Below are 24,011 nucleotides of genomic sequence, written 5' to 3'. Positions count from 1 at the left end.
GTGATCTTTCAATATGATGTATTTTCACAGCGTGATATGTGTAAAATTCTGCATGTGTATGTATAATAATATAACAAACACTCTTATGAGACACATTACAGATGTAAGACAACATTGTGCAATTTATATTATCATTTTTAGAGGAATGAGTAGCCTTATGCATGTAGGGACATCTACAATATGTTTAATTTAAGTTTTGCACCGTAAGTGAATTTGTATATGCATTAGTTATTCCATGTAAATTTATTATTTTCATTTTGAGAGTAAAACATTTGTACTACGACTTGAAGACAGAGAAATAAACTGAGCTTGTTTCCCAAAATGTTGACTCAATTATTGGAAGTCAACGTCATAGCTAATTTTGAAGTATTTATGCTTACTTATCTGATTTAAACGCAATCATCTATTGTTTGTGCGATAAACATGTGGTAATCGATGGAACATTATTCTATATTTAGGACAGATAAGCCTGGCCTTATTTAATTATGGGTGAGGTCTGTGTTATGTATTATGAATGTTTTTATTTTTTTTTATTTTTTGTTTTGCCTATGAGTCTAAAGCTCTGATGTGTATGTGTCAGTTGATAAGAATAGATGTTAGGTGAATGGAATAGCACAGCATGGTTAGGACACTGAGGGGATGACGATGCAGCATAGTAAGGTCAATGGCATGAATCCGAATAATGTGGAGCCGTCATAAGATCAGAGAGTGAGAAGTTGTGGAATCCAGCACTGAAATTTTACCTTTGTAAAGTAGTAGTGATTTGATGGGAATACCCACACTGTTGTAGCTAATGAAGAACGAGTGAGGTTCCAGAGCAGGTTTCCTTGTTATTGTGTAACAAATTGTGTTGGGAGTCTATCAGCACTGAGTGTGAGGGGTGGGGATGGCTCAAGTTGAACGATTTGGATCGAGTCCTGAAGTAAAAGCCAGAACAGAATAACTTTTACTTTTCTGTCATTCGCACTTTTTTGATTTCTTTTCATGGCAGGTGGTTTTGGCTACACCTTGTTTCTTAGCGTAACCTCATCAGCATCGATTTCATTCATGGTGGAGGACATGATGTGAGGCAGCAGTCTAATCTTGGCCACCCCCTCCCATTTTCATTCCATATTGATATAAAACAAATTCCTTTTTATGTGACTTTGTTTACTTTTTTAGTTTGTCTTGAATTCTATCAATGAACGAGTGGTTATGAGGTTCAGGTGTAATAGTTCTTTAGCAATTTCTTTTCATAAGTTTACCTTGCAGTTCAGATCCCAACAGCACATGTGTTTTACAGTGGTAGCTTTCTGGCCAGCATTCAATTCACTTGGATCTGTGGTGCGAGACGAATTGGAAAGAGGGTAGATGGTGATCTGTGGCAGATCTGCTGACAGGGTACAGTGATACAACAGGAACAAGTGCTTCCGACAACACAATTCAGCGCAAATTGTTGGACATGGGACTCGGCAGCAGAGGACCCATATGTATTTCCATGTTGGCCCAACGAGATCGTCAATTGCGACTCCAGTGGGTGTAGAACTAGGTGAAGATGGTTGCAAAGGTATGGAGGTGGGGTAGGAAGATGTTCTACCCTGTCTGTCGTCACGCCTGTGGCGACAGTAGATAAAATTTTGGCGATGTTCTGCCTATCACTGTTTCCTATCAGACAAGAAGTTGCATTCCCCTCCTGACCTTGTGTCCCAGGGCCGTCGGGATTCTTCACTTATCGCATTTCGCCTAAATTGACAGTATAGTTAAAGGAAAAGTTGCAAAGCAGCAGATCAGTTTTAGCAGTAAATTCGATTAACTTTGAATATATTGCAGAAGAGAAGACAAAAGTAGGGTAGTCCCGTCTCAGTGATTCATGAGCACACTCACAACTCTGAGACTCCGAGCTGCCATCTTGTGTTATAGGACAAAAAATGCATTGGTACACAACGGGAACTAATCAAGAATACTCGTATGTTGAGTCTCTAGGCAGAGTGACGATTGTGTAATCGAAGTGAATCGAGATAATCAAAAATGTTACCCACGAATTCCGAAATATGATCACGGAGACAGAAGCCGAACGACAAACCTTACTGGATTGCGACCAGTGGAGTCACTGTGCCACATACTTTTGCGGTGCAAACGGGTACACAGTAGCGACCAATGTAGCTGCTACATGCTTCCTATCACGAAACATGCTTACAGAAGTGGACGCTCTTTGCGCAAGGCTGCTCCCAAGGTAATGGAAGATGGCTTGCATATCACAGTGGTGGTGACTACCACACGACTACTATACGCAGTGTGGAATGTCCAGGATCTGTAACCGAATGGGACTCGAGAATGACTCTCCATGCTATTTGCAAACATACCATACCGTGCACCTGCGTTTAACGAGGAGATTCCCATAGCCAACACGACACTGAACGAAGGCGAACCGTTGCTGCTGCCGCGGCCCGTGGTACAGTACAAATTCTTGAAATTCATGTTGGAACACCTGTCTACACCTAACGCTGCACCACCGCCTCCTCAAATTCTACTGTCGCCAGCTCTCTGTGGCTTGAACGACACAGTTTTTCATCCGTTTCTGTCACTATGATAAATCTCTTCCATATACGATGACGCCTATCTTTTAACTTTTCTCGATACATTTGGTCTGCTTTCTGTGCACTACATTGTATATGGCCTTACATTACTCGCATGTCTGCAAGTTTATGTAGCAAGTAATTCTCCGTCCCCGAGAAGTAGTCATGAACGGTGAACAGTGGTAATAAACTTCAGTATGCACAACTGTGCATTGCTTTTAGAAGCGATTACGCAGCAACCGCGAACCATAAACAGTGGTAATAAACTCTGTTATGGATATATTATAGGCCAGAGTGCGTTGTCGTTTGAGGTAGCACCACAAGCGATTACGAGGCAGGCAGTTATTTTTATCAAACATAAGCGCATTACAAACATTGCCTCACTTGAATTAGTCGTTGATGAGCTCATATTACTCGAAACATTCCTTGCTGAGTGTTGGTTCCTTAGTAGTTTATTTATTATTTTCTTTTGGCTTACTCTCCAGATTCTAAACCAGACCATACGTGTTGAACATAAACCTGTATATTGCATGTCCCAGGACGAACGGTCAATATTCCCACATATGATAGGAACGACCATTCGAATCAAAAGAGTACATTGCACTTGGGCCGTAAACTGCATACATTAAGAAACATGAGCACGTCTTCATGCTCGATGCTGTGAAGCAAATCGCTTAAACTGCAAGTTCTTTGAATTTCAGCTTTTGAGAGATGGTAGTATGTACCAAAATAAGAAAAAATGTCCAGTAAACATGGGGTCCAAAGTGCATATAATAAGAGCTATGAGAACTTCATCTTCGCTGCTGCGAAATACACTATGTGATCAAAAGTATCTGGACACCCGGATGAAAATGACTTACAAGTTCGTCGCGCCCTCCTTCGGTAATGCTGGAATTCAGTATGGTGTTGGCCCACCCTTAGCCTTGATGACAGCTTCCACTCTCGCAGGCATACGTTCAATCAGGTGCTGGAAGGTATCGTGAGGAATGGCAGCCCATTCTTCACGGAGTGCTGTCTCCACTGAGAAGAGGTATCCATGTTAGTCAGTGAGACCCGGCTCGAAGTCGTCGTTCCAAAACATCCCAAAGGTGTTGTAATAGGATACAGGTCAGGACTCTGTGCAGGCCAGTCCACTACAGGGATGTTATTGTCGTGTAACCACATCGCTACTGGTCCTGTATTATGAACAGGTGCTCGGTTGTGTTGAAATATGCAATTGAAACATGCAATCGTCATCCCCGAATTGCTGTTCAACAGTGGGAAGCAAGAAGGTGCTTAAAACGTCAAAGTAGGTCTGTGCTATGATAGTTCCACGCAAAATAAAAAAGGGTATAAGCCCCCTCCATGAAAAACACAACCACACCAAAGCACCACCGTCCCCGAATTTTATTGTTGGCACTACACACGCTGTCAGATGACGTTCACCGGGCATTCGCCATACCCACACCCTACCATCGGATCGCCACGTACCGTCAATCCAGAAAACGTTTCTCCGCTATTCAATCGTCCAATGTTTACGCCCCTTACACCAAGCGAGGCGTCGTTTGGCATTTGCCGGCATGATGTGTGGCTTCTGAGCAGCCGTTCGACCATGAAATCCAAGTTTTCTCACCTCCCGCCTAACTGTCATAGTATTTGCAGTGGATCCTGATGCAGTTTGGAATTCCTGTGTGATGGTCTGGATAGATGTCTGCCTAATACACATTACGACCCTTCTTCAACTGTCGGCGGTCTCTGTCAGTCAACGTACGAGATCGGCCTGTATGCTTTTGTGCCGTACGGGTCCCTTTACGTTTCCACTTCACTATCAAATCGGAAACAGTGGACCTAGCGATGTTTAGGAGTGTGGAGATCTCGCTAACAGACGTATGACACGAGTGACACCCAATCACCTGACCACGTTCGAAGACCGTGAGTTCCGCGGAGCGCAACATTCTCCTCTCTCACGATGTCTAATGACTACTGAGGTCGCTGATATGGAGTATCAGCAGTAGATGGCAGCACAAGGCACCTAAAATGAAAAACTTATGTTTTTGGGGGTGCCCGGATACTTTTGATCGCATAGTGTATTTCTCTGAACAAGTGCTCATAGCGCTCACGATATACATTTTAGAACCCATGCTTGCTAGACAACTTTTTCTTATTTTTGTCCCTACTACCTCCTCCAAAACCATGGACAACAAAGAGCTTGCATCGGATGAGACTTGTTTCACAGTAGCGAACATGAAGAACTGCTCATAACTGTCACAACTCTCAAGGAATGCATTTTAGTGTCCATGATGACTAGACTTCGTTGCTTTGAATGATCGTTCCTGACATTTCCCAGAATGAAACTTCCTGGCAGATTAAAACTGTGTGCCGGACCGAGATTCGAACTCGGGGTTCGAGTCTCGGTCCGGCACACAGTTTTAATCTGCCAGGAAGTTTCATATCAGCGCACACTACGCTGCAGAGTGAAAATCTCATTCTGGAAATTTCCCAGAATATTTAACATTTTTCTTTGGCCACATTGTACAGATCACTAACACTCACCACCCGACAAAAAAGGATGAAACAAACAGAAGACAATTTAACTTCATTAACATACACACTATCTGCAGATATATAAACGTTGGTAATTCTCTGTAGCAAGTAGTACCCACCAGAGCTCATTGGTATTCTTCATGTTTACGTTGTTACTAGCCCTGGTAGATAATGTAGGAGATACGAACAGCGCCATATGTTATGAGATCAGTGTGAAGGGCACGGAGACACCGCGTACTCTTGTGGGACAGCGCTACGAGCTACAAATGGAGCTTGAGGGGATCCTCATTCTGGGCCTCCATTTAGCCGGCTGGTCGAATCGTGCTGTATCCAGATTTGTGGGGCATTCGGATGACACTTTGGCTCAATGTCTGGTGGTATGGATACGTGAGACTGGACATACTTGTCGTCAACGTTCCAGTCGACCACGTTTCATCACCATAAAGGACGATCACGTCGATCAGTTGTAGAATTTTGGAACACGTATTATGTTCGAGTATAATGACTTATCTGGAGACTAGAAATCTACTCTGTAGGAATCAGCATGGGTTTCGAAAACGACGGTCGTGTGAAACCCAGCTCCCCTATTCGTCCAGGAGACTCAGAGGGCCATAGACACGGGTTCACGGGTAGATGCCGTGTTTCTTGACTTCCGCAAGGCGTTCGATACAGTTCCCCACAGTCATTTAATGAACAAAGAAAGAGCATATGTACTATCAGACCAATTGTGTGATTGGATTGAAGAGTTCCTAGATAACAGAACCCAGCAAGTCATTCACAATGGAGAGAAGTCTTCCGAAGTACGAGTGATTTCAGGTGTGCCGCAGGGGAGTGTCGTAGGACCCTTGCTATTCACAATATACATAAATGACCTTGTGGATTACATCGGAAGTTCAATGAGGCTTTTTGCGGATGATGCTGTGGTATATCGAGAGGTTGTAATAATGGAAAATTGTACTGAAATGCAGGAGGATCTTCAGCGAATTGACGCATGGTGCAGGGAATGGCAATTGAATCTCAATGTAGACAAGTGTAATGTGCTGCGAATACATAGAAAGATAGATCCCTTATCATTTAGCTACAAAATAGCAGGTCAGCAACTGGAAGCAGTTAATTCCATAAATTATCTGGGAGTGCGAATTAGGAGTGATTTAAAATGGAATGATCATATGAAGTTGGTCGTTGGTAAAGCAGATGCCAGACTGAGATTCATTGGAAGAATCCTAAGGAAATGCAATCCGAAAACACAGGAAGTAGGTGACAGTACGCTTGTTCGCCCACTGCTTGAATACTGCTCAGCAGTGTGGGATCCGTACCAGATAGGGTTGATAGAGAAGATCCAACGGAGAGCAGCGCGCTTCGTTACAGGATCATTTAGTAATCGCGAAAGCTTTACGGAGATGATAGATAAACTGCAGTGGAAGACTGCAGGAGAGACGCTCAGTAGCTCAGTACGGGCTTTTGTTGAAGTTTCGAGAACATACCTTCACGGAGGAGTCAAGCAGTATATTGCTCCCTCCTACGTATATCTCGCGAAGAGACCATGAGGATAAAATCAGAGAGATTAGAGCCCACACAGAAGCATACCGACAATCCTTCTTTCCACGAACAATACGAGACTGGAATAGAAGGGAGAACCGATAGGGGTACTCAAGGTACCCTCCGCCACACACCGTCAGGTGGCTTGCGGAGTATGGATGTAGATGTAGATGTAGATGTATTGTGCTGCAAGCACATCGCAATCTCTTGACATCTGCACCTGCCATCCGAGATCAAGTAATGGATTCCATGCTACGTACTGTGTCATTTGGCACAATGGTCGGAGACTGGCAGCAGGCGGATTAAGGAACTACTGCCCTATGCGTGGGTGCCTCACGATACAAATGGCTGCGTCTGGAATGGTGCCATGATCGGGAAGCGTTCAGTGATAGATCATAGCTCTACTGTATCCCGGATGACCGTCGTCAACAGATATGGCGGCGAACTGGGGAGAGGTCCCATTCTTATAATGTTTTCGGCAAGCACAGTGCTGCGGTAACGATATTGGTATGACTTCAGGTCACGGCTAGTAGCAATTGAGGGAACTCAGATGGCACAACGGTATATCACGGACATCCTGCGTCGTCATTGTGACAGTATTGTGGTGTCACACACCTGGCACATCTCTCTATGAACAGTCTGCGTGATATTGAGGTACTCCAGTGGCCAGCAAGATTCGATATCTACCCTCAACAGAACATGTGTGTTATCTACTCGGACGTCAAACACTCTCTCATTGCCTACCCAAGACAGCAAGGACCACTTACAATACTTGTGGGCCAGCTTGTTTCAGTAGAGGATACAATGGCTTTGTGACACCCTTCCTAAGGGAGTCAGTGTAAATATACTGGCCAGAGCGGATGCAGTGTCATACTGATAAGTTGGCTCACACTGATAAGTTCTTTGTGAATTTGACTCAATATTGTTATCACCGAAATAGCATGACATAGCCTCACAAACAGTGAAGTTTCAGTTTGTTTCCTCCTCCTCTTCTGGGTATTTCACTTCTTTTTTCAGTACGTTGATATGCATAAAACAGTGCCCAAACAGGTGGAAGAGATGAAGAACCCAGGGAGAGAAACAGAGAAGAAGAGCAATCAGTTACATATTTCGAAGAAAAAAGTCTACTTACGAGCGTTTGGACGTCTGGTATGCGTATGTATATTTATCCGGGATCCAGTAGTCACTTGATTTTGTATTACTGTGATCTACACTACACATCACTATACCATTGCACTTGGAGTTAGATGCAGAACTTGTCTATTGCTTCTCTTTAGGCTGTATGTCCAATTACGTGAAAACTTCTTCGAACTACTAGGATATTTTAAGAATGATTCCCATCTCATTTTTCTGATAATCGTTGATCATTCAGTACTAACTTCTGTTAGGCTCTGTGATTTATCTGATGCGAACTAATAACGGCCTCTCTCCCATGGTTTTCATTGTAGAATTTCCCTTCAAAATCTGTTTAGCGCCTCTGTGACACGATCACGGGACTCAATAAACTCTTTGCAGTAAGTAAAGACTGTGGTTGGAACTTTTTCTGTGAATGCACATTTCATATATTGGTACAGATCTGAAAACCGATAAATATACGTGAAAAAGGACTCGCAGAAGTGATGTTTTGAAAGCTACTTTTTCTCTATAAGCTACTTCTCTTACTATGTGTCCAGATAATCGTAGTGTGGTGCTAGGCTTTACCTCCAAAGCGTCCTCTTCTATCGTATCTCGTTTCAAGACATCACCTGCAGTCATCTGAATGATGTGAAGGACTCTCGTGATTTATAACTGCCGTGTTCAACGATGCAGAAGATATTGGCTTAGTTATGCACATCCTGTTGCATCTGTTCACGCATTACACAACAGCTCTAGCGAAGGACTGGCCTGCATCGTAGCCGAGGTTGCTTCTACGGTGATGCTCGAACCAGCGGAAGCTGGTTCGAATCATGATGATCGCCAGTATTTAACTGGAAAATTGGCGAATTCTACGTCTGAGTACTGTACCTCAGGAAGTGAGGGCACTTGGTAGGGACGGTGATGGTCTGAACGAATGGGAGCTTTAACCTTGGCGCTATTCCAGAAGACTATGCTCTGCTCTGGTACCGCATTTTACCATCTCCATTATGCTAAGACTTGTCTCTACAGGCAGTCATCAACTCCCTACACGAAAATACTTGCACATAAGGCCCGCGACATGCGAGTACCCGAAGTTGCGGCAGCAATTTTTTTTCTTCCTTTCAGCAGTCATTCCATTGGTTTTATGCCATTCACCACCTTTTCATATCTTGTGATAATTTTTTATCTCAAACCAACTAGTACACATAATATCCCTATTGTTTGTATACTATTTTTCCAGGCTACTGTTCATTCTAGCGCCTCGTTATGTTATTTTTATTGTACTACATTAGATTCACGCTTACCTCCATAGGTGTAGAGTGAGAAGTTCCTCAAGTATGCAGAGTATGTCATACAAAAATAACACACAACACGTACTTACAATGAAAAAGACGTATGCTAATGCATCTTCCATACATCGCAAATAAAATTATCGTCATGGAAGTGGAATAACGTAAAAAATCTTAATCTTATTTTCATTTAAAAGTTAGTAACAAAGCTGTCACAATTCACGTAAATGTACAATGACGTGAATACGATCAAACAGAAAATAAGTTAACAAAAATCGTTCAAATGGCTCTAAGCCCTATGGGACTTAACATATGAGGTCATCACTCCCCTAGACTTAGAACACCTTAAACCTAACGAACCTAAGAACATCACACACATTCATGCCCGAGGCAGGATTCGAACCTGCGAGCGTAGCAGAAGCGCGGTTCCGGATTGGAGCGCCTAGAACTGCTCGGCCATAGCGGCCGGCAATCAGTTAACAACATTTATCTCCAGTGCTCACGCTGCTGCTCTGAAGATGGGCAAAAAAAAGAAAAAGTAAATAAATAAATATATGTTCAAATGGTTGTGAACTTTTATGGGACTTAACTGCTAAGGTCATCAGTCCCTAAGCTTACACACTACTTCACCTAAATTATCCTAAGGACAAACACACACACCCATGCCCGAGGGAGGACTCGAACCTCCGCCGGGACCAGCCCCACAGTCCATGACTGCAGCGCCTCAGACCGCTCGGCTAATCCAGCGCGGCGAAGAAGGGCACAAGTAAGATTTTACGTTACTCTCACGTTATTTTCTATCAATAATAATATGTACATATCAGTCGGTTATACTAAGAAATTTACTCAAAGAAGTGGAAGGTGTTGGCCACCAACAAATTCTTTGGCTTTATTAGTAGTTAAACTTTTTATGGGTGCTGTCATTTTAATAAAATATGTGTTCATGAATAACGGACATCTTTCTGGGCGAAAGTAAGTGATTTTGAGTCTTTGGTCTTATTTCTAGTAGCTGTTGGTTTGAAAGGGATGTATTATTTATGATTGCGTTAAGGAGTAAATGTATTGGGATGTACTAGTTAGTCTCCCCAGTTCTTGAAAAGCCCTCTGGAGGACGTTCTTGATTTAAACACATATAATTCGTATTACGCGCTTTTGGACTCTGAAAATATTGGCTTGGATTCATCTGTTACCGCATAAATAACCCCTTATGATATTACGTAATGAAAGTATGCTAACTAAGCAATTTTTTTTTTATTTTTGTCACATACGTCTGATAACATCCACATTAAAAATGAAAATACGTGTAAGTGCTTCATAAATTATGTACTATGCTCCTCCCAAATGAATTTTCTGTCAAGTTGTAATCCCAAGAATTTAACACTATCATTTTCTTTTGTCACTTTCTCGTATTTTAGGTATAGGTTGGGGACAAACATTTTACAAGTTTTGCAAATAGTTTTTTCTTTCGAACTGCAAACAAAACAAACTTGTTATCTGGTAATGCGACTGTAGCAGATTTCTCACTAAACTGTCCCTTCTTCTGGCAAGAACCTTCCACAGACTCTTTTCCACACCTGTTCTTTTTAGGACTTCTACATTTCGTTCTTAATCTGCCCACTTACATTTTTACTTTCTTCGATACAACCATACAACAGTTGTTTCCAACGTCTATTTCTCCGGACTTCTGGCAGTCCTCATTTCAGTTCCATACAATGCCGTATTCCAGATGTGCCACTTAGAAATTTCTTCCTCATGTCAAGAAATAAGAAGGATCATTAAAAAGAAGAGGGGTGGGGTGGGGGGGAAGAAAATGATTCACACAAGGAAATTCTAACTTCCCTACGAATTCACTTTGACAAAAGTTCCAGCCGGGGAACAGATAATTACCATGCTCGACATTCCAGTCAGCACAGTCCTATCCAAGATGGTATGCAATTGGGGGAAGGAGACTGCAACTGGTACCATTGCACCAGTAAACGCCTGTTGGCTCTGAGTTCTAACAGCTTCCAGTATCGCTGTACCGTAAATCGTGATGTTTCTTCCTCGTGTTACCAGCCAATGTCTGAAAATGGGAATATGTAAGGTATTTGTAAGTATCTGAACATTACCTGCCTGGCAGGTCGACTCGCGTCGAGCGAGTTTTTCATCATTCTCGCGCTCTCTTCGCACAAACCATTAGTTCTAGAGTAAAAAATGAAGAGGACGTTTTTTTCTAGGAAATTTAATATAGTTTAATTTTGTAGTGTGGCACGTTTTCGCTGTAGGGTGCAGTTTTCGAGTTATTCAACAGAAACGTACAAAATTGATGATAAATGTGTTCTATCTCGGAAAGCATTCGGAATATGACATACGTCCATATGAAGTCTTTTGTTCAGATTGACTAGTACTATCATCCCTCAAAGCCTTTAACTTTCCTCCTGACTCACCCTGTATATATAACGTTCCAAACAAACAGGAAACCTGTATTTGTGGATTGTTGGTTTATGATTAGAAAACTACTACAGAATCTGAATTTGCAATAACAATAAACGAGGCTCAAGGTCAGAGAGAGGGGGGAAAGAGGAAATGGACAGAGGCGTGGGACGAATGAGACATAGAAAAGTGGGCGGAGGAGATGGAGAGAGAGTGGAGGCCGGAGAAAATGGAGAGAGAGAGGGTGGAGAGGAAGAGGGAGAGAGAAAGTGGGGAGGACGTGATAGGCTGGATGGGGAGGAGGAGAGGGAGGGGAAACAGGAGGCGATGGAGAGAGAGAGAGAGAGAGAGAGAGAGAGAGAGAGAGAGAGAGAGAGAGAGTGGAATCAGGAGAAAATGGATGGACATGGTGAAAGAGGCGATGGACAGAAAGAAGGGGTAGGAGGAGCAGATGGACAAAGAAAGGGGGCCGGCCGCGGTGGCCGTGCGGTTCTGGCGCTGCAGTCCGGAACCGCGGGACTGCTACGGTCGCAGGTTCGAATCCTGCCTCGGCCATGGGTGTGTGTGATGTCCTTAGGTTAGTTAGGTTTAAGTCGTTCTAAGTTCTAGGGGACTTATGACCTAAGATGTTGACTCCCATAGTGCTCAGAGCCATTAGCCAAAGAAAGGGGAAGCAGGAAATGGGCAGAGACAGGAGTGAGAAAGGAGATTCGGACGTATATCGAATTGCCATATACATTAGAAATGTGTGTTTACTCTATTCTTTCTCTCCCATTTAAGCAGACTGAGCCATAGAAAAGCTGGTAAAATAAATAAATAAGTAATCAGAAGGTTGTTGACCCTAAACGTAAATAAATGGATCATTTTGCGCATACATAGGAGAAAAAAAATCCAGCACTGTATAATTATTGGTTGAGCGGTTCCAGGCGCTACAGTCTGGAACCGCGCGACCGCTACGGTCGCAGGTTCGAATCCTGCCTCGGGCATGGATGTGTGTGATGTCCTTAGGTTAGTTAGGTTTAAGTAGTTCTAAGTTCTAGGGGACTTCAGAAGTTAAGTTCCATAGTGCTCAGAGCCATTTTTTGTATAATTATATTATCGGTGACAAATTGCTGGTAACATTAACTAACTTAAAATATCTACAAGTAACCATACGGAGCGACTCACTTAAAACAAATAGTAAGAAAATCAGAGGATAGACTGATATTCATAGGAACAATCTTAAGGCGATGTAACTTATCCTAGAAGGAAGTAGCTTGTCCAACCGATTCTTGATTGGATCAGTAGCAGAGACAGACAAGATACAACGAATTGCGTGGAGTTTCGTTACGGGATCGTTTGGTCACCGCGAGAAAATTACGAAGATGTTCAACAAACTACAGTTACACATGCTCCAAGAGGGGTGTTGTGCATCACGGAGAGGTTTCCTACTGAAATTTCGAGAGAGTGCGTTCGAGGAAGAGTTCAGCAACATATTAGTTGCCCCCACAAACTCTTTGAGAAATGACGACAGCAAGAAAATCCGGAGAATTAGAGTTCATGCGGAGTGTCGCCTACAGTAGTTCTTCCTATTCGCAGATGGAACAGGGAACGAGGTCAATACCGCATGTATCTTCTCTCACCGTAAATTGCTTGCGGACTACAGGTGTAGATGTCCTACTGCTCGCTTCAAGCGTCAGTTATCCTGAGTGAGGAAAGTTATTTGCGTCTTCTGCCTGTGACATTCTGTCTTTATGTATATGTATTTTATGACACGCCTCGAGCGTGTTGATGTCCGGACGTGTTTCCCTGGTGGAGGAGCGGCCGCGCCCACGAATTTCTGCACTGGGTCGCTGTCAACGTTTACTACCAGCATACACTTATTTACAGAAGCACAGGTGCTGATGGGCTATACTTTAAAAAGACACAGTTACAGAGGAAGTGACCACTAAATTTTTGTTGACTTTTATGTCGTTTTATATTTTTCAACTTTATTCAGTGTCAGGACCTTGCGTAGATGACAGGAAGCAAATAAGTAGTCAACACTCTTGTACGTAAACATTCCTGATGATGAAAGCACGTACCTTCGACACGCGTTAAATTAGTGGCTATGCACCGATCAAATATTTTAGTTTGCAGACTGCAGAAAACTGCCTGAAAACCGCACTTAGGTAGGGTTTTGATGATAACTAGCGGAGTCTACCCGAGACCGGTTCATCGCCATTTCTCGCAACCCACAGCACTTTGTGTCAAGCTTTGCGATCAAGTTAAAACCAGCGGAAAGTGCTCCAATCGGAGCATGGAAAAGGTGAATACGTTCGTCTTTAAAAGACTGACAGAAAAATGGGAAACCAGCTGCCCAAATCGTCATTCCGTCCTCTTCAACAAAAGTTTGGCATGCGAACATATTCGCGCTTTTTTTAACCCAGAATCTTTTTCGTTAAGCCCCCATAATCACCATCTCCACTCACTGCTACTGTCTATGTGTCTCTCTCCTACTGTCTCCCTTTTTTCACATTGATTTACATGTAACCCACGACCACAGTCTTCTCTCCCAATTATACTGTCCCCTTTTGTCTTTTTTTTCCATTGCCACTGTGTCCACCTTACCTCGGGGGCTCAGAATTTCTGGCGAGTGCAACTTGTATGGTCTCCACTGACCAGCATTTTTGACTTCCACTGGCTCCTTTCTCTTTTTCTCCCACTGCTTCTGTCTCCATCTATCTCTGTTTCTCTTTTACCTCTACTGTCTCTCACTGGCCGTCAATATCTCCTCTCTCTTTGTTTTCTACTGCTGTTGCCTTCATGCATTTCTTTTTCTCTTTCACTGCCACATTCTCTCTCCCACCACCACTCTCTCTTTGTCTCCCACTACCGCCGTTTCCTCTCTCTTCCACAGTCACTGTCTCTCTACTACTCTCTTTCATCACAAAGAGCGAGAACGTATTGGCATGGCAAAATTTTTGGTGAGGAAGGGGAATAAGGAATTAGGTACCTGGTTCCACACTTTTCTATCAGAGTGTTTAAAAGAGGAGCTTTTTCGCCTTTTTGTGTTTTGACAGGAACATTTTCCCGCTGGTGCCCTTCTTTTGCCTGCTACAGCAAGATGTACTGCTTGTATACAACGAATCCTATATGTCAATCAAGTTTTGACATTTCATTCATATACTCCGACACACTAACACACTTTGACACATCTAAACAACAAATAAGTACACACAGTATAAGGTTAACACAAAATCATTTGCTTTACATTTTTTCTGCGTAATTTTCTGATGGATCACTTTTAATGGAAAACGGCTTATGATTTTTATCTTAAAAGACTAAAAACGTTATTAGAAATATTTTATTGAATACAAAACTTTTGGCAGTCGCTTTAAGTGCTTTTCACACATGTTGAGATGATTTCCAGCCAATTTGTTGTCACTGTAGTACCACTGTGGATGTATTTGTATAGCCGTGAGTTGCCCATTATACAGAGACAGAGCGTTCTTGGGAACATATGGTAAAAATTTTGACGGCCTGCCAAACTGCCGTGAATGGAAATCATAGAAGTGGTCATCCTCGCAATTCGTACTTTTCGCACTCAAAAATCATTGTTTTTTGGAGTTTTCTCAAGAGGCGCCAGTGAACAAATGGTGCTTTTGTAATCCGCCTGAGGTCCAACCTAGACCAGCCATAATGCAGAAAAACTAACCGATTTTCTCAATTTGCCTGGGCTGTAGGAAGTGTGTAATGTTTAAATATATCCCTGTACTGTAGGACAGGCACACGATGCCCGTTCTTCCGAATGGTCGCTAGGCCAATGACTATCCAAAACATTTCACCCATCCATTCTGTTATCAATAGAACTTGAGATACGATCTCGCGAAAAATCGTGTTTTCGCACAAAGCTTTTGGAAACATAAACACAGACGGTATCACATAATATCACCGTTAGAACATTTTCCATTTTCGCTAGATCGTTTCCTACGTTCGCGCCATAAAGAACTATCTTCCCTTCAGCTGGTATTTTGGCTTGTGTCTTCGTCACCAGTAAGGCTGGTTCATTAAATACGAGCCTCCCGACCTTAGCTCTAAATCAACTTTGCTGACCAGAAAAAAAAAGTTTTCTGATATGTTACACACCTACGAGTATCCCCTTGTTTGAGGGTCTATAGAATGAAAAATGAATCTGATAGAATCCAAACAAATTAAATGTTTCCCGATTTCCTGACTACGTCACGTTTGCAATTATTTTGAGATGAGTCAGTATCCCATATTACTCGTATCCACTACTGCGTGCCTACTAGGGCGACCAAAATTTGGAAATGGTTTTAAGGGAGATGACGAACGTCTGACGACGATTTCAAGGGAGGTTTAAAAGACATTTAGTAGCAATAAATTTCTACAGCACAACAACGTTGAATTTCCTTGGAATGGGTGGCAGTCGAAATATAAATTTAAAAAAAAGGCACATTTTGCTTACTTTTACGTAAAATATCGTATGGTATCATAATAAATGAAAAGCACAAGTTTGCTTTTGTTCTACAATATTACTTTTATTGTGTTAACCGGTTTTCGGCTTAGAAGGCCATCTTCAGACATGTCTGAAGATGGCCTTGTAAGCCAAAACCCGGATAACAGAATAAAAGTAATATTGTGAAACTAAAGCAAACTGGTTTTTTTCCTTTATTATGATGTTGTTCTACCAAGACCCGATGGAAGATTCTGTTAACATATGGTGTCATACACTCCTGGAAATTGAAATAAGAACACCGTGAATTCATTGTCCCAGGAAGGGGAAACTTCATTGACATATTCCTGGGGTCAGATACATCACATGATCACACTTACAGAACCACAAGCACATAGACACAGGCAACAGAGCATGCACAATGTCGGCACTAGTACAGTGTATATCCACCTTTCGCAGCAATGCAGGCTGCTATTCTCCCATGGAGACGATCGTAGAGATGCTGGATGTAGTCCTGTGGAACAGCTTGCCATGCCATTTCCACCTGGCGCCTCAGTTGGACCAGCGTTCGTGCTGGACGTGCAGACCGCGTGAGACGACGCTTCATCCAGTCCCAAACATGCTCAATGGGGGACAGATCCGGAGATCTTGCTGGCCAGGGTAGTTGACTTACACCTTCTAGAGCACGTTGGGTGGCACGGGATACATGCGGACGTGCATTGTCCTGTTGGAACAGCAAGTTCCCTTGCCGGTCTAGGAATGGTAGAACGATGGGTTCGATGACGGTTTGGATGTACCGTGCACTATTCAGTGTCCCCTCGACGATCACCAGTGGTGTGCGGCCAGTGTAGGAGATCGCTCCCCACACCATGATGCCGGGTGTTGGCCCTGTGTGCCTCGGTCGTATGCAGTCCTGATTGTGGCGCTCACCTGCACGGCGCCAAACACGCATACGACCATCATTGGCACCAAGGCAGAAGCGACTCTCATCGCTGAAGATGACACGTCTCCATTCGTCCCTCCATTCACGCCTGTCGCGACACCACTGGAGGCGGGCTGCACGATGTTGGGGCGTGAGCGGAAGACGGCCTAACGGTGTGCGGGACCGTAGCCCAGCTTCATGGAGACGGTTGCGAATGGTCCTCGCCGATACCCCAGGAGCAACAGTGTTCCTAATTTGCTGGGAAGTGGCGGTGCGGTCCCCTACGGCACTGCGTAGGATCCTACGGTCTTGGCGTGCATACGTGCGTCGCTGCGGTCCGGTCCCAGGTCGACGGGCACGTGCACCTTCCGCCGACCACTGGCGACAACATCGATGTACTGTGGAGACCTCACGCCCCACGTGTTGAGCAATTCGGCGGTACGTCCACCCGGCCTCCCGCATGCCCACTGTACGCCCTCGCTCAACGTCCGTCAACTGCACATACGGTTCACGTCCACGCTGTCGCGGCATGCTACCAGTGTTAAAGACTGCGATGGAGCTCCGTATGCCACGGCAAACTGGCTGACACTGACGGCGGCGGTGCACAAATGCTGCGCAGCTAGCGCCATTCGACGGCCAACACCGCGGTTCCTGGTGTGTCCGCTGTGCCGTGCGTGTGATCATTGCTTGTACAGCCCTCTCGCAGTGTCCGGAGCAAGTATGGTGGGTCTGACACACCGGTGTCAATGTGTTCTTTTTTCCATTTCCAGGAGTGTATTATGGTTAACTCCACAAAAGGAGATAATGTTTTTAGAAGGCAAAAGCGTGTAATAAGACTCATTTGTGGTACAGATTCAGAAATCAGTACTCGGTCCGCCTCTATAGATGGGTGTGCCGGCATGGTACCACAGTGTATTCTGTCAGACAGCTGGTTGCCCTCTGTAATTAAAAAAAAAAAAAGCTGAGTGAAGTGTTCAACGACCATCTTGAGCAGCTGTGACGTCCGCTCAGACCAAACGCCGAGAACAGTAACGATCAAAATGAAGACACAAATAAAAAAAAAGAAACGTGGTCAACGTGACAGACCCTCATGCGGGAGACCCGCTTTCGTTTCCTGGTACAGATAGGAATTTTTCCCTGGTGGGCCGACTGGACAGGGTTGCACTCAGCCTCGTGTTCCGATTAAGGAGCTGCCTGGATTCCAAGGTCTGAACGTCGACAACAGCCGAGAGTGCGGTGCATATCGTCTCCAATTATGAATGACTGAGGACGACAAAGAGGTCGGTCGACTATGACGTAGTCTGAAGGACTGCTGATCGCGGGGTTTCCGTATTACACTCAAATCTTTTAAATATCTTTGTTATATAAAGTTTTCTGACGTGTTACGCACCTATGAGTATCCCCTCAGTTTTGGATCTATGGTATTCTTAAAAATGATTCTAATAGTATCAAAACAATACAATTTATTTGTTCTTCGCATGTAATACACAAATTTGCACACACATATGTATCATATACGCGCTACAAGCCCTTATTTTCGAAAACTGTAGAACTCTGCAATGTTTTTCTTCTTGTGCAAATTTAAAATAGTTTTTGCAGTTTTCATCTACACCTACATTCGCAAATCATATTTAAGTGCCTGACATAGGGTTCATCCAAAGCCGGCCGGAGTGGCCGAGCGGTTAAAGGCGCTACAGTCTGGAACCGCACGACCGCTACGGTCGCAGGTTCGAATCCTGCCTCGGGCATGGATGTGTGTGATGTCCTTAGGTTAGTTAGGTTTAAGTAGTTCTAAGTTCTAGGGGACTAATGACCACAGCAGTTGAGTCCCATAGTGCTCAGAGCCATTTGAACCATTTTAGCCATTCATCCAACCACCTTCACCATCTCTATTATTCCAATCTCGTACAGCGCGCGGAAAAAACGAACACCCATATCTTTCCCTGCGAGCTCTGATTTCCCTTATTTTATTATGATGATCGTTTCTCCCTATGCAGGTCGGAGTCAACAGAATATTTTCGTATTCGTAGGAGAAAATTGGTGATTGAAATTTTGTGAGAATGTTCTGACGCAACGAAAAACCCTGTATAATTTCAGTGACACTCCCTCCCCTCTTTCGCGATAATACAAAACGTGCTGCCCTTCTTTGAAATTTCTCGACGTACTCCGTCAATTCCTATCTGGCAAGCATCTCTCACCTCGCAGCAGTATTCTAAAAGAAGACGGAGAAGCAGAGTGTAGACAGTCTCTTTAGTAGACTGTTGTGTTGGCAGAAGAGCCAATACCGTGTAACGAATGGAGGCCGAAATGCACGCGTTTTAGCTCACGCAGGCAGGCGTGAGGAGGGAAGAACTATACTGACGTGAGGTCTGGAACATGACAAGGAATTAGAATTCAGAAAGCGGACGTAATTAGTTTGATACTTAACTTTACTTCATTAATGATGAACGTCGCTCTTGACGGTACATGAGTCACAATATTATCTGTTCAGAAGACATGGTAACTGAATATGGCACATTGCTAGATCGTAGCAAATGACGTAGCTGAAGGCTATATTCAACTGTCGTCTCTTTAAATGAGAGCGTCTGTAGTCAGTGAACCAACGCTAGCAAAGTCGGCTGTACAACTGGGGCGAGTGCTAGGGAGTCTCTCTAGACCTGCCGTATGGCAGCGCTCGGTCTGCAATCACTGATATTAGCGACACGCAGGTCCGACGTATACTAACGGACCGCGGCCGATTTAAAGGCTACCACCTAGCAAGTATGGTGTCTGGCGGTGACACCAAATAGACATTTTCTGAGTGTCCTGCCAATAAAACGCAATCTTTGGTTAGCCTTCCCCACAACATTTTCTATGGGTTCCTTCCAATTTAAGTTGTTCGTAATTGTAATTCCTAGGTTTTTAGTTGAATTTACGGCCTTTATATTTGACTGATTTATCGTGTAACCGACGTTTTAAAGTATTCCTCTCAGCACTCATCTGGATGACCTCACACTTTTCGTCACTTAGGGTCCATTTCCAATTTTTGCGACACACAGATGTCTTTTATAAATCGTTTTGCAATTTGTTTTGATCTTCTGATGATTTTACTAAGCGATAAACGACAGCATCATCTGCAAACAACCTATGACGGCTGCTCAAATTGTCTCGTAAATCGTTTATATAAATAAGGAACGGCAGAGGGTCCGTAACACTACCTCGGGGAACACCAGAAATCACTTACTCGATGACTTTCCGCCAAGTACTAGAAACTGTGAGTTCTCTGACAAATCGCGAATCCAGCCACATAACTGAGATGATATTCCATAACCACTAAATTTGACTGCAAGCCGCTTGTGTGGTACAGTGTCTGGAAATCTAGAAATACGGAATCAATTTGACGTCCCTTGTCAATAGCACTCAACACTTCGTGTGAGTAAATAGCTAGCTGTGCTTCACAAGAACGATGTTTTCTAAATCCGTGTTGACTGTGTGTCAATAGGCCGTTTTCTTCGAGGCAGTTCATAAAGTTCGAACTCAGTATAAATTCCAAAATCCGCTGCATGTCGACGTTAATGATATTGGCCTGACATGAAATGAAATGTCGTGTGGCTAGGGCCTCCCGTCGGGTAGATCGGTCGCCTGCTGCAAGTCTTTTGACTTGACGCCTCTTCGGCGACTTGTGTGTCAATGGGATGATGGGATGATGGAGACAACACAACCACCCAGTCCCCGAGCGAAGAAAATCTCCGACCCAGCCGGGAATCGAGCCCGGGCCCCTTTCCACAGCATTCGGTCGCCCTGACATCGAGGCGGACAGTGATATGTGCCTGTGACTTGTTGAATTACTACTACTTCCTTTCTCCTTTTGGTACGAATCTTTCGTCAAGTGAACGGTTGAATATGATTGTTAAGTATGGACCTATTGTATCAACATACTCTGAACTGATACACAGTATGGACCGGAAGACTTTCTTTTAAAGTGATTTAAGTTGCTTCACTACTCAGAGGATATCTACCTCTCCTTTACTCATGTTTGCATCTGTTCTTCATTCAAATTCTGGAATACTTACTTCGTGTTCTTTGGTCAAAGAATTTCGGAAGGCTGTGTTTAGTAACTCGGCTTTGGTAGCATTGTCCGCGATAGTATTTCCACTGCTATCGCGCGGGGAAGGCATTGGTTGTGTCTTGCCGCTAGCACACTTCACGTACTACCAGAATCTCTTTGGATTTTCAGCCAGTTTTTGAGACAAAGTTTCGTTGTGCAAACTATTATAAGCATCTCGCATTGAAGTCCGCGCTAAATTTCGAGCTTCTGTGAAAGATCGTCTATCTTGGAGATTTTGCGTCCTTTTAAATTTGGCATGTTTTTTTTTCGTTCTTTCTGAAACAGTGCTCTGACCCGTCTTGTGTACCAAGGAGGATCATCTCCGCCGTTTGTTAATTTATTTGGTATAAATCTTTCAATTGCTGCCGATACTATTTCTTTGAATTCAAGCCATATCTGGTCTACACCTACATTGTTCACTTGAAAGACGCGGTGATTATCTCTCAGGGAGGCATCAAGTGAGTTCTTATCTGATTTTTTGAATAGATTTATGTTTAGTTTATTTTTGGTGGATTTGGGAGTTAAAATATTCAGTCTCCCTACCCCGTGTTCACTAATCCCTACATCCGTTTTGATGCTCGTTATTAGCGCAGGATTATTTGTTGCTAAGTGGTCAAGTGTGTTTTCACAACCATTTACTGCTCGCGTTGGCTCATGAACTAACTGCTCGAAATAATTTTTTCAGAGAATGCATTTAGACAATTTCGGATGAAGTTTTATGGGTAGCACCTGATTTAAACATGTATTTTCGCCAACATATCAAGGGTAAATTAAAGTCGCCGAGAACTATAATTGTATGAGTCGGGTACGTGTTTGAAATGAAAGTCAAGTTTTATTTGAACCCTTCAATACTTATATCATCTGATTTGGAAGGTCGGTAAAAGGATCCTATTATTATTTATTCCGGTTGCCAAGAATGACTTCTGCCCATGCTAACGCACAGGAACTATGTACTTCAATTTCGCGAAAGGTAAACTACTTCTAACAGCAACAAACACGCCACCTTCTCTGCCTCGTGATGACTGGGTGTTGTGTGATGTCCTTAGGTTAGTTAGGCTTAAGTAGTTCTAAGTTCTAGGGGACTGATGACCATAGCCATTAAGTCCCATAGTGCTCAGAGCAATTTGAACCATTTTTTGAACATGCCACCGCCAACTGTGTGCAGCCAATCCTTGCGAAACACTGCTAGATTTTTCGAAAAAATTTCGGCTGAACTTATCTTCGGCTTTTGCCAACTTCCAGTGCCTATAACGATTTGAGCATCAGAGATTTCTATTAGCACTCGGATCTCTGGTACTTGCCCTACACATCTACAACAATTTACAACTGTTAGACCGATGGTTCCTGTATATAGGTACTTCCTGTGTTCGGCCTGCACCCTCTGAAAATGAAGTCCTTTTTGTGTTTCCTCGAGACCCTCTAACCTAAAAAACCGCCCAGTCCAAGCCACACAGCCTTTGCTACCCGCGTAGCCGCCTCCTGCGTGTAGTTGACTCCTGACCTGTTCAGCGGAACCCGAAAAACAACCACCCTATGACGCAAGTCGAGGAATCTGCAGCCTACTGCGGTCGCAGAACCGTCTCAGCCTCTGATTCACACCTTCCATTAGGCTCTGTACCAAAAATCAGCAATCGGTCCTGTCGACTATGCTGCAAAAGGTGAGCTCTGCTTTCATCTCTCAAGCAAGACTGGCAGCCTTCACCACTTCTGTTAGCCGCTCTGTTCCGATCCGAAGCGACACGCATCATTGGTACCGACGTGAGCAACAGTCTGCTGTTGGCTGCACCCTGTACTCTTCATGGCATCCGAAAGTACCCCTTCCACTTCTGGAATGACACCACGCGTATGCACGCAGAGTGCACATTGGCTTTCTTTCCTTTCTGGGCAGCCAAGTCGCTAAGGGGCCCCATAACGCGCCTAACATTGGCGCTCCCTACTACCAATAATCAAATTTAATTTACATCATAATCTCTAACTTAATCAGTTTGCTGCTGTTTCTCTGAACAGTCCACTTATTGTTCATAAGAGAAAGAACTCTTTCGAAGAGTTAAAAAATGTTCTTGTGTTGTGTGAGTCAACTGAAAAATAAATAACGTATCGAGCGTCTCTGTAATCCTCTTTCGCGAGACCTTGTTACTTGCGTTATTTGTAGCACAGCTACCGATCGGTATGAGGCGAGGGTTGCCAGTACAGTACTGACCGAGAAATAAACATTCCCCGTGTCACGACCTCTGTAGACGCGTAGGCTGTGTAGTTCTTTCTCCAATCCTTGCAGTCCTTTGAATCAAACCGTCTTCTTTCCGTAGAAGCACAGATCTAAAAGAGACTTTATGTCGACAACAGTATCGTTTATTATACGAAAACTTATAGAGATCTGTCGCTTAGGGAACTTGAGCTGTCGATAGTACTTCACGGGATTAATGTTTACAACAGTGATGACTAACGAAATATTACGGGAAAACAGGTGGGTCAATAAGGGAGCCGGGCGGAGTAAGAAAATATTGCTATAATACGGGAGAACCCGGGAAATACGGGGGAGCTGGTCATCCTAGTGAGTACGAAAGTATCTTGGATTCGCCTAACAATACGCCGCAGGCATGTACATCTGGCGCGTACTGAAATGCGCTGCGGGTGTTTACCTGCAGACTACAGCCGCACGTCAAACGACGAAGGCGCCGGCGCCGGTGCTGCTGCCTGTCGGCGCCCCGGAGAGATTGGCTTCCATGGTTCGAGCCGAGCTCACGGACGCGGTGGCGGTGTGCGCGCGCACCACGGGAACAACTGACGACGCGAGCTCCGCCAATATTTCGCGCGCTGCTTCACTCCCGACAACAGCGCCTCTGCGGCGGCACCTCAAAACTATTGCTCCCAGGCAGTAGACGGCGGAAGTGCCGTTACCCACTGCAGTCACAGTTTTTGGCAGATTCTATACCGACGCCTTCGGTTGGTTTATTCCGCTTCTTTCTGTAACTGTCAGATCGCGTCTCGGTTACCCTGTTCATATAGTTCAGGAAAATAATTAAAGACCACTGTTGGGCATATTCCACGACAGTTACACCCATGGAACGTATAGTCAGAAAAGTGGTCTCACGCACCCAATGGTGCAGACGGCAAAAGCAGACATGTAGTGGGC

The 24,011-nt window shown here is 44.0% G+C and overlaps 1 protein-coding gene across 1 annotated transcript in view; it reads right to left on the bottom strand.

Annotated features, from left to right (window-relative positions):
* The window catches only part of LOC126146628 (alpha-(1,3)-fucosyltransferase 7-like), a 389,818-nt gene extending 366,168 nt beyond the window's left edge, over positions 1–23,650 (bottom strand). The window contains exon 1 of the mRNA XM_049915634.1: positions 23,518–23,650. The gene's annotated coding sequence lies outside the window, so the exon portion shown is untranslated. The remainder of the gene's footprint in view (positions 1–23,517) is intronic.
* Positions 23,651–24,011: the final 361 nt, after the last annotated feature.

This window comes from Schistocerca cancellata, chromosome 2 (assembly GCF_023864275.1).
Source record: "Schistocerca cancellata isolate TAMUIC-IGC-003103 chromosome 2, iqSchCanc2.1, whole genome shotgun sequence".
Classification (NCBI taxonomy): domain Eukaryota; kingdom Metazoa; phylum Arthropoda; class Insecta; order Orthoptera; family Acrididae; genus Schistocerca; species Schistocerca cancellata.
Note: the sequence above shows the minus strand (reverse complement) of the source record. Positions and strands in the feature narration are given on the sequence as shown.